Genomic DNA, 10,809 nt, shown 5'->3' with positions numbered 1-10,809 from the left:
GTGAGTCCCAGCGGCCCAACCCTGACAACCCCCAGCATGCTGGCCTCTAGGCCCATCGCCCAGGGGCCACATGGAGGCTCACTCTCCAGATTGGGGATCTCTGGGCTTCCTTCCTTCACTCTCCCCAAGGCCAGCTCTCTCCATCACCCACTGTCCTTCAGAAGGTGATCAGAGCAACAGGGAAGGCGGTGGGCTCTTTATAAACAAGAGGAGAGGAAATGACCCACGGTGCTTGGCAGGAACACGGTCCTGGGAGATAAACACAGATCCAAGGACGGAGGACATGGACGAATGAGTGAACGCTTAGTCTGGCGTCTTCATCTTGCGCAGCTGGGCTCCATTCCTGTAATGCACCTGTAAAAGCAACTGAGCAAATCACAGAACAGTCATAGAGCTGATGCAAGGAATGAGAGCACCCGGGCTCAGTTCCCGGGGAGCCGCTCCAACACCCACCTTGTTCGCAAGAGGGACTCGAGCCGTGGCCACCGGCTCGTCCTCTTCACGTTCCGGTTTGTCCTCCAATTTGCTTCTGTTGAGGAGTCAAGATACGCTTGTTTAATGTATTGATGTGAAGTGCACATGACATACAGGAAGCCATTTCCAAGTGAAAATCGAGGGCAGCACTTTCGCAATGTTGTGCAACCACGGCTCTGTCTAGCTTCTGCATCTCCATCCTCCAACGTGACCCCCCCTTGACCCGTCCCACCATTTCTCCTCCTTCCCCATCCTCTGGCACCTGCTGACCGCCCACCTGTCTCATGGATCTGCCCGTTCGGGACATCTCCCGTACATCGAATCGTACGATATGTGACCTTCCACTGGGACTCTGCTCTTTTTATAGCTGACAACACGCCGGCGACTGGGTAGAGCACACCTGTCTATCCATTTACCCACTCGTGGGCATTTGGTTGTTTCCCTGTTTGGTGCCATGAGCACGGTGTACATGAACATATTTGCATCCCTACTTGTGATTCTTTTGAGGTACGTACCACCTGTGGTGTTCCACCATGCATAGAACTTTCAATCTACTCTGTTTTCAGGCATCGAGGCGTGACTGAGGACACCAGGTCAGGACAGGCAGGGCCAGGACTGGGACTGAGGTGTTCTGACCCAGTACAGTGTTCTGTCTCCGCGGCAGCCGCTGCCACGATAAAGGTCCCCATGCAAGGCAATGGAAGGTGTGTTTCACACACTAACACCCACCAGGCAGGCCACAGGCTGTGTTGGCAAAGGTGGCGCCCCATGGCCTTCCACCACCCACCGAGGCCACGTGAAGTAGATGGGTTTGCCTGGTTGGGGCCCGAGAGCAGGATCGCACGGTCCGAGGCAAAGACTTTGCTTCCTTGGGAGGCTAATCCGGAGTCTGGGTGGAGGGAGGAAAGCAGGAGGAACGAGCTCAGAAGGGAAGCCCCACCCAGTTACTCAGAGTCAAGTAAACATCTGTGATTCCCACCCGGGGCAAAAGGGATGAGAAGGAAAGTTCCCTGGTCGTGTTGCCTTCCCAAGAAGCCACCGCAAGCCCTTGAGGTGTCTCTGCAGGAAGGGGAAAGCTGCCGTGGACTAATCACAAAGCCAGGCGACCAGGTCTAAATCAGTGGGGCAGGTCTTGGGGTCAGCCGGGCTGTACAACGGGGACATCACTGATACGCTCCCTCCCTATTCCTGCGTGAGAGTCCTGAAACTCTCCATACCCGCCCCGGTCGCTGGCCACGGGAGATGCTGAAGAAAGTTTGTTGTGTGGATGGTGAAAGTCACGGCAGCTGCCTTAAAAACTGAAAGCAGATCCCCTTGACCTGGGTACTTCAGCACCCCACAGGGAGAAGGTGTCCCCTGCTCACGGATGGCCCACCCCCGGCTCACTCTCCCATGCAGGCGGCCCGTGTTCAAGTCTTGTCGCCCATTCTTCTTGCACTTGCCCATCACACGCTTACCCACCACTGGTTTGCCTCTTCTGTTTGGTATTTTAGGTATTAATTTCCAGCTATGGAAGATGAAGATTTAGCTTGTTCACAACAACCCTGCCCACGCCCATAGCCACTCAGTGAGTCATGCGACCGCTTACACTGTTTCTACACCCCTGTGATGGTCAATAGGATGAGACCCGCCCCTTGCCTGTATGGGCTCAGATGAGAACTTCCCCACCGCACGGCCAGGAAGGTCGGATAAAATGTGGGACTCCTCTTAAACGACCAGCTAAAGTAAAGGGGTGAAACCTCTAGTGGCCAAAAGGGACGAGAGACATAAAGGCCGGTGTCGTCTCTGCACTCGGAGGCTTGTGTGATACCCTTGAAGGGGTCCCAAGGAACCATGCCCGCCTACCAGCAAAGGGAAAACACCCAAAAGCATGGGGATCTTGGCCTGTGCTGCAGATGGGAAAAAACATGGCCCTTGGGAAGTGGTAGTGCTGGCCCTTTCTCGGCCCTGGAATCCACATGGGGTGACCACAGGCTGGCAGGGCAACCCCAAGTCTTAGCACCACGAATCCTCAGCCCGAGCACAGCAAACTCCCACGGGCATGGCCCCACTGAACATGAGCTCGCAATCCAAAATTATGACGCACAAGGAAGACAATTCGGCAGCAGACCCGACAAAGACAGAAATGAGACACCGGAGAATCTCAGGTAGTAAGATGCTCGGGTAATGGCTTCAAGCAAACACACTGACAGTTACTACAGATGCAAAACATGGAACGGAACACAAGACCCTGCTGAGGAAAGCAAGGCATTTTGGAAGGAATGAAGTAGAACTTTTGGAAATGAAACGCACAGCGACTGAGGGAAACACGCCCGTGGACGAGCTAACTTCAGACGGGATGCAGGCTCCCCACGGCCGAGTCAGCTCCACTCAGCAGCAGCGAGATGCTCTGGCTCCCGCGTGGCAGCCGGTGGTGCAGAGAGTAGCACAGAGAGATGGGAGCATGGGCAGGACACGGACACTGAAGGAGAACATCAGAGCACTTTCCTCAGCTTGTCCATGGCGCTATTGTCTGTCCTCCAGCTTCTCCTTTGCTGTCTCAAAGTCTGAGACTGTGGATGACTCCCCCCAGCCCTGGGAGCTCTCAGGACAGCCTCTGAGCCCCGTCCTGCTGTTCCAGGGCACTGCGTCTGTACACGTGCTGCCACCTCCACCGCAGGGCCCTGTTCTTTGGCTCGGGGATGCCTCCTTCTCCCTCCGTTGTCAGGACCCCTGCCATGGGGTGGTTGCACCACCTGGAATGTTCTTACCGTTCTTCTTTTAAGAGTTTTATTTTTCGGGGCGCCTGGGTGGCCCAGTCAGTGAAGCATCTGCCTTCTGCTCAGGTCATGATCTCAGGGTCCCAGGCGCAAGCCCCACATCGGGCTCCCTGCTCAGCCGGGATCCTGCTTCTCCCTGCCTGCTGCTCTGCCTACTTACGCCTCTCTCTCTGTCTTTCATGTAAATAAGTAAATAATCTTTCTTTAAAAAGAGGTTTATTTCATTACACTTACAAATTTTTCCATTTCTATTCTCTAAATGTTCACACACACCCATGCACACATACACACTCCTGTTCTGCTTGCCATTTATTTAAAATGTCCTGTTTCTCTCTGAGAGAGCTGTAGATTATAAAAGCTTTTCTCGGGACCCTTTGTCCCCACTTTCTCTTTGTTCCCTGCTTGCTGGTGGGTTGGGGTGCTGTCTCTGCCCTCTCACAGGGAGTCTAGTGGGCTCCTTGATCACCTTCCAGACACGAGTTAGTAACTGATGTTTGCAGACCCCGTGTGCCCAGGGTGCTGATTGGCAGGGGAGGGTCTCCCCGGGATGATGGAGTAGATCTCCTGCCCCAAGAGGAGCTGGGTGCTGAGACAGGGGTGAGGGCTGTAGAGGGGGGCTGGCCCGGTCCTCACCCTCAAAGACGTGGACTCGACTGGATCTCCTCCACGGAGCCACTTCCCCAGCCCCACTCCCCCTGTGCCAGAGTCACGGGGCCCAGGGACACCCAAGTCAAGCTGGTCCTGTCTTTGGAGCGGGGTAGGGAGAGAGCCTGCAGCGGTGCAGAGCAGGGTGGGGAGAGCCGTGGGCTAACTGTTCCGGGAAACCCCGTCAGCGGTCCCCACCTCCTCCCCATGCTTCTCCTCGCCCTCTGGAGACTGCGGCCTTCACCCCTGACGGCTGACAGGGTTCTCGCCGGATTCAGCGGTCATGACATGATTCTGTCAGAGGGCGCTTCGTTTTCTAAATGCTCGTTCTCAGCCTCTGGGCTTCTCTCTCCGTGGAGCGGGAAGGAGGAGTTCACAGACCACGCAACTGGCAGGCAGCCTGATTCATGCCATCTCCGGTGTCCCCCAGCCCGTGGCGGCCCAGACAAGGCTGGGACTCGCTTCCCCAGGTGGACCAGGCGGGCTCCTCGAGACACGCAGGTGTCTGTTTGGTCTTGAAAACACATCCAGTGTTTGCACGCTCCTCTCTTGAGATGCGTCTATCGATGCCTTCCAGATCCTTCCCTCAGAAGGAAGGGCTCTGCTTCTCTGTCCGCCCCTTCCCTCCGCCCTGGAAAGACCAGCTCAGCCAGCTCCTGTCTCCCCACTCTGAGCTCACAGAGCCAGAGTCTGGGGCCACACTGCCCTGCACGACTCTGCATCAGCCCCCCCTCCCTCACCTCTCCTTCCCCCACTGCCACTACCCTGAGGGCAGGGAGGGGGAGGGGGTCTCCTGCTGCTCTGAGCCCTCCCAAGGACAGAGCCTGGCAGCCCTCACAAAGCAAGAGCCTTCTCCTCGCCTGGCTTTGTTCCTGGGAGGCAGTGGGGAGATGGAGGCAGGGGAAATTCTCTCCTGGGGAGCTGCCTGGGCTTTCACCGCTCACCAGCCTCTTCCCCCGGCCACCCAGGAAAGACAGAAAATCGAGGTCCCATGGCCACAGCCACCCCTGAGATCCACTCTCTGCCCAAGGGCCAACCCCACCCCCCACCGACCCCACTCCGTTTCCTCCACCTGCCACCTCCCCTGGTCTCGTTTTTCCAGCAGCACAGCTGGTCCAGGAGGAAGAAAGTCACCTGCGGGGAGACCTCATTCTTGTTAGTTGCCCGAGCGACAGGCTTGGTGCAACCTCTGGGCTCCCTTCCAAGCGGCAGGGTCTGACCCAGATGCTGTCATATAAAAAGGGGGGGCGCACCCTGGGTCCCCAGTCTCTGGGGCGGCACCACTCACACTTGGGGAAGGACGACACAAACTGCATGTGTTGTTTTAACTGCGCCTTGCCCTGCGTGGGGAGCGGTGAGCCGAGAGCAGAGCCCCATCCCCCATCCCCCCCCCCCAGCCTGCTTGCCCCCAGGGCATTCTCTGTTCCTCGCCAGCATCGAAACACACTCCTCAAATCTGAGCGCCCTTCTTTTAGTGCAAACATTTCTCATCTTGGTCTTGGCACTTTGGTTCGGCCAGAAACACAACTTCCTCTATGCTAGGCTCTTCATCATCATGGCCCACAGCTGCTACCCACCTGGGAGGCGCCAGAACGTTCTTTCCCTCCTGTACGCAACAGAGTGGCTACCCCGAGCAAGGGGGCTGTTCCTACAGCCTCTCCCCCTTAGTCCATACCTTCGTCCCCTCACTTAGGTGGGTGGTCTCTCAGGTGCCGCTGGGGTTAGGAACACGGCCCCTGGCCCGTCCCCTGAGCAGAGATGCCCACCCTGTACCTTCCCATCCAGGCAGAGCTCTGTGGCTGAGGATAACTCTCCTCCTTATTCTAGACGTCGTTTGGGGGCTCCACTGAGCACTGGTACCTGGGTTTCCTCCCTGCCTCTGATGCTTCCAGGAGGTGGTCCCCAGATTGTCTCTCTGCCCTACCTGCTTCACTTTCAAAGCCACTGGGCAGTGTCTCTGCTGTTGGGCTTCTAGCAACAGCTTTCCAGAACATGCGCAATGCCCTTCTCCCAGGGTCCCGAGAGGGGGCCCTCTGGATCAAGGAGCCTACTGTCTGTTTTCCTGAGAAAATGCAGACACACCATCCGTCACTCACAGGGGGCTCCAAGTGCTCTGTGGGCTCTCCACAGAGAGTCCCCCGTGTGAGGACACCTGTGGCCATCACCACGCAGCCCCTGGTCCACCTTTTCCAGTAAGAACATTCAGATTTTCCTTTAGGAAACTAGCAGCCCCACATTCAGAGGTGAGATCAATAAGCCTGACCCAGCCTGGTTGACCAGAACATCCTCTTCCCCTGGCTGCCATGATGGGTTTCGGGGATGAGCACAGCCAGGCAGAGGGGCCACCATATTGCAAAACTCCTGAGATACCATGAACTATAAAATGTACCATTATCTTAAGCACCACCAAAGGAGAAAATATGCTTGGAATTTCACTTGTAAGATGCCAAAAACTCTCTCACAGCGGTTGAAACATGAGGGTGGCAGGGGAAGGGGGTCTAAGAATCTATGAATTATGTTTAACTTGGGGTTTGGGAAATGGCTGGATCCAGCCATTCCTGACACTGGCATTCTTCATGAGGTAGTACACCGTCTCTGTCAATGCGCCTAAATCAGTGACTAGCACTATTTCATGGAAGAGACTGCCCATCCGGTGCCTCTCCCCGTGTAATAATTGCTGTGGATGCCTGTGCCACCTGATCTCAGATGTTAGGGCATGGGCATGGCAGGAGGCCTAGAGCTCTCCCCCCAGGATCGTCTAGCACAGGGCCCATGCGTCCAGCGCAGGGCCATTTCACAGGATAATCAATAATATAGGGAGGTAGGGAGGTAGGGAGGGAAGGAAGGAAGGAGGGGGAGGGTAGGAAAACTCATCCAGGGTTAAGAGTCTGTTTCCAAGATACAACCACCTAAGTGTGACCTTAGGGGCAGGTATTCTCTCTCTGAATGTCAACTTCTACAAATGCCTGCTCCCTTTCAGCTGCAGGGTCAACAGGAAGCCTTAAATTCATGGCCCACCACACCCACACTTTTGAAATAAGCAGCTAGAGGACTCAGCACCATGAACTGCCTCCAGCAGAGTGCCGAAGAACTGGATTGAGGTTCAATGACTTGGATAAAGATGGTGACTCTTGGCTCATCAGAGCTCGGAGTGGGGGAGTCAGGTGGTGAACCAGTTGTCTGCTAAGGAAGACAGGTAGCCAGGCTCTCTCTGGCTTCAGGCGTACATCTAGGAAGGAGACATACTGCCTGTAGAGCCACGACGCACCTGAGCCCAGGGCCCGCATCTCTCACTGCAATGGAGGTGAGCGGGGATGGACATCGGAAGAAAGCAGTGCTCAGACTTGGGTCCTCCATGCCCGGCTCTGTGGAGTGTAAACTGTGGCCGATCTGAACCAGAGGCTGGGGTTGAGACCTTGGCCACCGGCCAGGTGGTCCTCAAACTGGACATCGTGGTCGTTAACAAGAAAATGGTGCCTTGTCTCCTCCTGGTTCTGACATCATCCTGGGCCGCTGTGGGCGGCAGTCCATCACCCTAAATGCCGGAGCAGGAGGGCGTTGCTCTTAACCTGCTCCGGCCAGGGATGAACCACTTCTTTTCTAGAACCTACCATCTCCACATCCCAGAGCTGCTGAAGAAGGGCTGGTATGCCTCTCTGCTGCTGCTCAGGGGTAGGGCCCAGGAGGGACGAGCTAGGGGTGTCCCAAGGGACCCTCAGCCCTAGAACAACAGTACAACACATGAAATATAAGACTCGCTTTTGTTTCCTCCCAGGAACAAAGGATCAAAGAGCAGAGGGTCTAAGAGAAAAGCTCATGAAGTCCTCAAATCAAAAGATGCTTCTAAAACACAAAAGCATGGAATGGGGATCAGAGCGAAAAGAGGGGGAAACGCCCAAGTTTTCTGAGAAGTGAAGAAGGAGAAATGTAAACTATCGCTACCTCAAGACAGGAAGTGAAATGAGGTGGGTACCTAGTGCAAAAAAAAAAAAAAAAAAAAAAAAAGAAAGAAAGAAAGTTAAGCCAAGCAGCAGAGTCTTAGTAAGAAAAGGTTCACACATCTTTATCCTGGTGTCAAATGCTTTTAAAAGGAATCCTCATTCCGCAGGGCTGGGGGACTTGGCTGGTGCAGAAAGGAGTACAAGGCTAAGCAAACCCTGGCTGGCTCAGCCCCTGTGAAGGGACACAGGTTGAGGCAGCAGCCAGCATGGCAAGGAGGTCTGTCACACACGCAGGGGCTGAGCAAAGGTGCACTTATGTTTGGGATGATGGGGACTAATCTCACCGCCAGAGAAAGTAGACACAAATATGGACACGCCAGATGAAGCCCCGGGGTGTTGGATTGAAATGGAGAGCACTGGTGTGAAACTATGCTTCCTGATAAGATACAGAGATCCGCATGTGTATTACATGTCAACTACATGGATCTCTTGCACGTCTGTCAGCTGAAGCCTGGAGGAAATGACACCCTGGGACAGCGAGCACATCTAAGCCACAGATCTTGGTGTCTAAATACCATTCCTCACAAAAAGAAACCGCTTTCCTTAGAGAACTCGGGGTATCTGAGGCTGGGTGAAGGAAGGACAAGACGAGTCTGAACTCCCCTTGTGTCAGGAAGTGAGAAGTGCTTGAAGATTGACAGGGACACATCAAAGGGACATGAACGCTGGCATGAAGACACTGGAATTGGCCAAATTGGGGATAACCTGAACATGAAAATCAAAGACAATAATGGAGTAGAGCCCACTGACTAAACGGGAATCCACAACTGCAGACCGATATAAATAAAGTATTGAAAAGGGAGAAGGGAAAGCTATGCTTTATGACCGTATCACATCAGTGGTGTTTGTGCCAAAAATACTTAAGGAAAGCAAATGGTGAAAATTAAGACAAACCTATATTGAGGACAGTCTACAAAATAACTAACTAATCCCCAAAAGAGGCAAAGTTGTAAAAGTTAAGGGAAGACTGGGGAGCAGAGGACTGAATACTCAGGGGGGGGGCGCGGTCAGGACAACAAAGTATGGTGGGGTCCCGAGCCAGAAAGGGGGAAGGAAGATTTGCTGGTTGTTCCCATTGTTTGTTTTTCCTACGGAAAACATTTTGAGACCATCAACAAAATCTGAAAGGGATTTATGGATGAGATGGTATCGTATCAATGTTGATTTCCTGCTTTTGATGGGTACACTGTGACTATGTAGTAGAAAGTCCTTATTTTTGGAAAATACATATTAAAGGATTTAGGGGTGATGGGACACACTCTTTGCAACCTTAGACAGATGGATAGATGGATGGTTGGGCGGACGGACGGATGGTTGGTTGGATGGGCAGGTGGATGGATGGACGGACAGACGGATGGTTGGTTGGATGGGCAGGTGGATGGATGGATGGAAGCATGTATGCATGGACGGGCAAGTCAACGGATGTATGGGTAAACGGGCAGGTGAACGGATGGGTGGATGGGTAGGTGGGAGGATGGACGGACGGATGGAGAAACAGGTGCATGGGTGGGTGAGCAGGAGATGAGAAAGCAAAAAGAATGACGGGGCTAATGAGGGAAAGGTAAATGGCCGGGGACTCCAGGTGTCAGGTACCACCAGAGTTCCATGTATCTAACGTTCCTGTAACTTGAAACTATTTCAAAATAGAAGTTTGACAAAAATAAGAATTGTAAACACTTATAAAGACATCAAAACACTGGTGTGAGGAGCTTCCTCTGCTAAGGTCAGAGCATCTCTCTGCTGGGTCACCCAATAGGATGGGCCTAGCTAAGGAGGCAGGAAGCCTGGGGCCACCCTCCCCCTCCCGTTACAGCTTGATTCAGTGGACCCAGACTACCCTTCTAGAAGGTCATCTCCAACCACAGGACTGCCTGAAATCTCTGGTTTTCAGAGATCAGATGATTCGTGCTCTTTTATAAGAGGAAGAAGTCTCACAGACGCCAGAACAATTAGAAGATTGCTTCGTTTTATTGCCAACCGGTGTGTCGTCTGCACTTCCTACATCCCACCGCAGCGCACCGTCGTGAAAGTGTGAGGCGTACTAAAACACAGCCCGCTCTAGGCAGAGCGGATGTTTCCTGTTACGGAAAAGTATCCCGCGCACAGGTTCACATTAACACACACGGTACGTTAACATCATCCGTACTGCATCCCAGGCCACGGGGCGCATCTGCGCACAGGGCCACATCCGCAGCCAAACCCTGCGCTTCCGACCAGAAAGCCAAGGCTCCGGCACGGCGTAGGCGTTCGTCCGGCGGCTCCCACGCCCCACGAGGCCCCAAGACAGTAGCAGTCCACACAAACCGCCACGGCACCAGACATCAGCAAGCTGGTGGCCCATCTAGCTACGGACGGTGGCCCCAAGCCAAAATGGTGGCACTCTAGGCGACCTGCAACGAGCAAGGGCAAATTGCGCCATCAGGGCACGTGTGCGGCCACCCACGAGGACCGACCCATTTGGACAGAAAAGAGCAGGTCACGTGACCATTGGCTCGCATTTAAAAACCAACCTTACTACTTCACATCCTTCACGGACCAGACAGCCCAAGGACGTGAGCGTTTTTAACAAGTTTAAGTGACAGTTATACCATGTCCGTTTCCTGAACAGTCTATAAGACAAGGATTCCACTAAAACTCCCTGAAACAGGCTTCTTTGCCTGCTGCGGGGTCTGCGGATCCAAGACACAGCTCCTCTCACACCTGCTCCGGGCCACGGCTCGGCCACCCCGGGGCGCCCGCGGGGAGCGAGGAGCACAGAGAAATGATTCTGACCCATCGTCCGTCTGACGGCGTGTGTGCGATCGGGGGAGGGGTCGACAGCCCAGCGTGCTCCCGCCGACAGCCCTCAGAGGGGGACACGCCGAGCGGATGTCCCTCGCGAACCCGGAGTCAGCGGTCGCCTGCTTCTCGCTGGTCCTCCCGGTCAGGGC

This window comes from Lontra canadensis, unplaced genomic scaffold (genome assembly GCF_010015895.1).
Source record: "Lontra canadensis isolate GAN:19392208 unplaced genomic scaffold, GSC_riverotter_1.0 scaffold29, whole genome shotgun sequence".
Lineage (NCBI taxonomy): Eukaryota > Metazoa > Chordata > Mammalia > Carnivora > Mustelidae > Lontra > Lontra canadensis.
Note: the sequence above shows the minus strand (reverse complement) of the source record.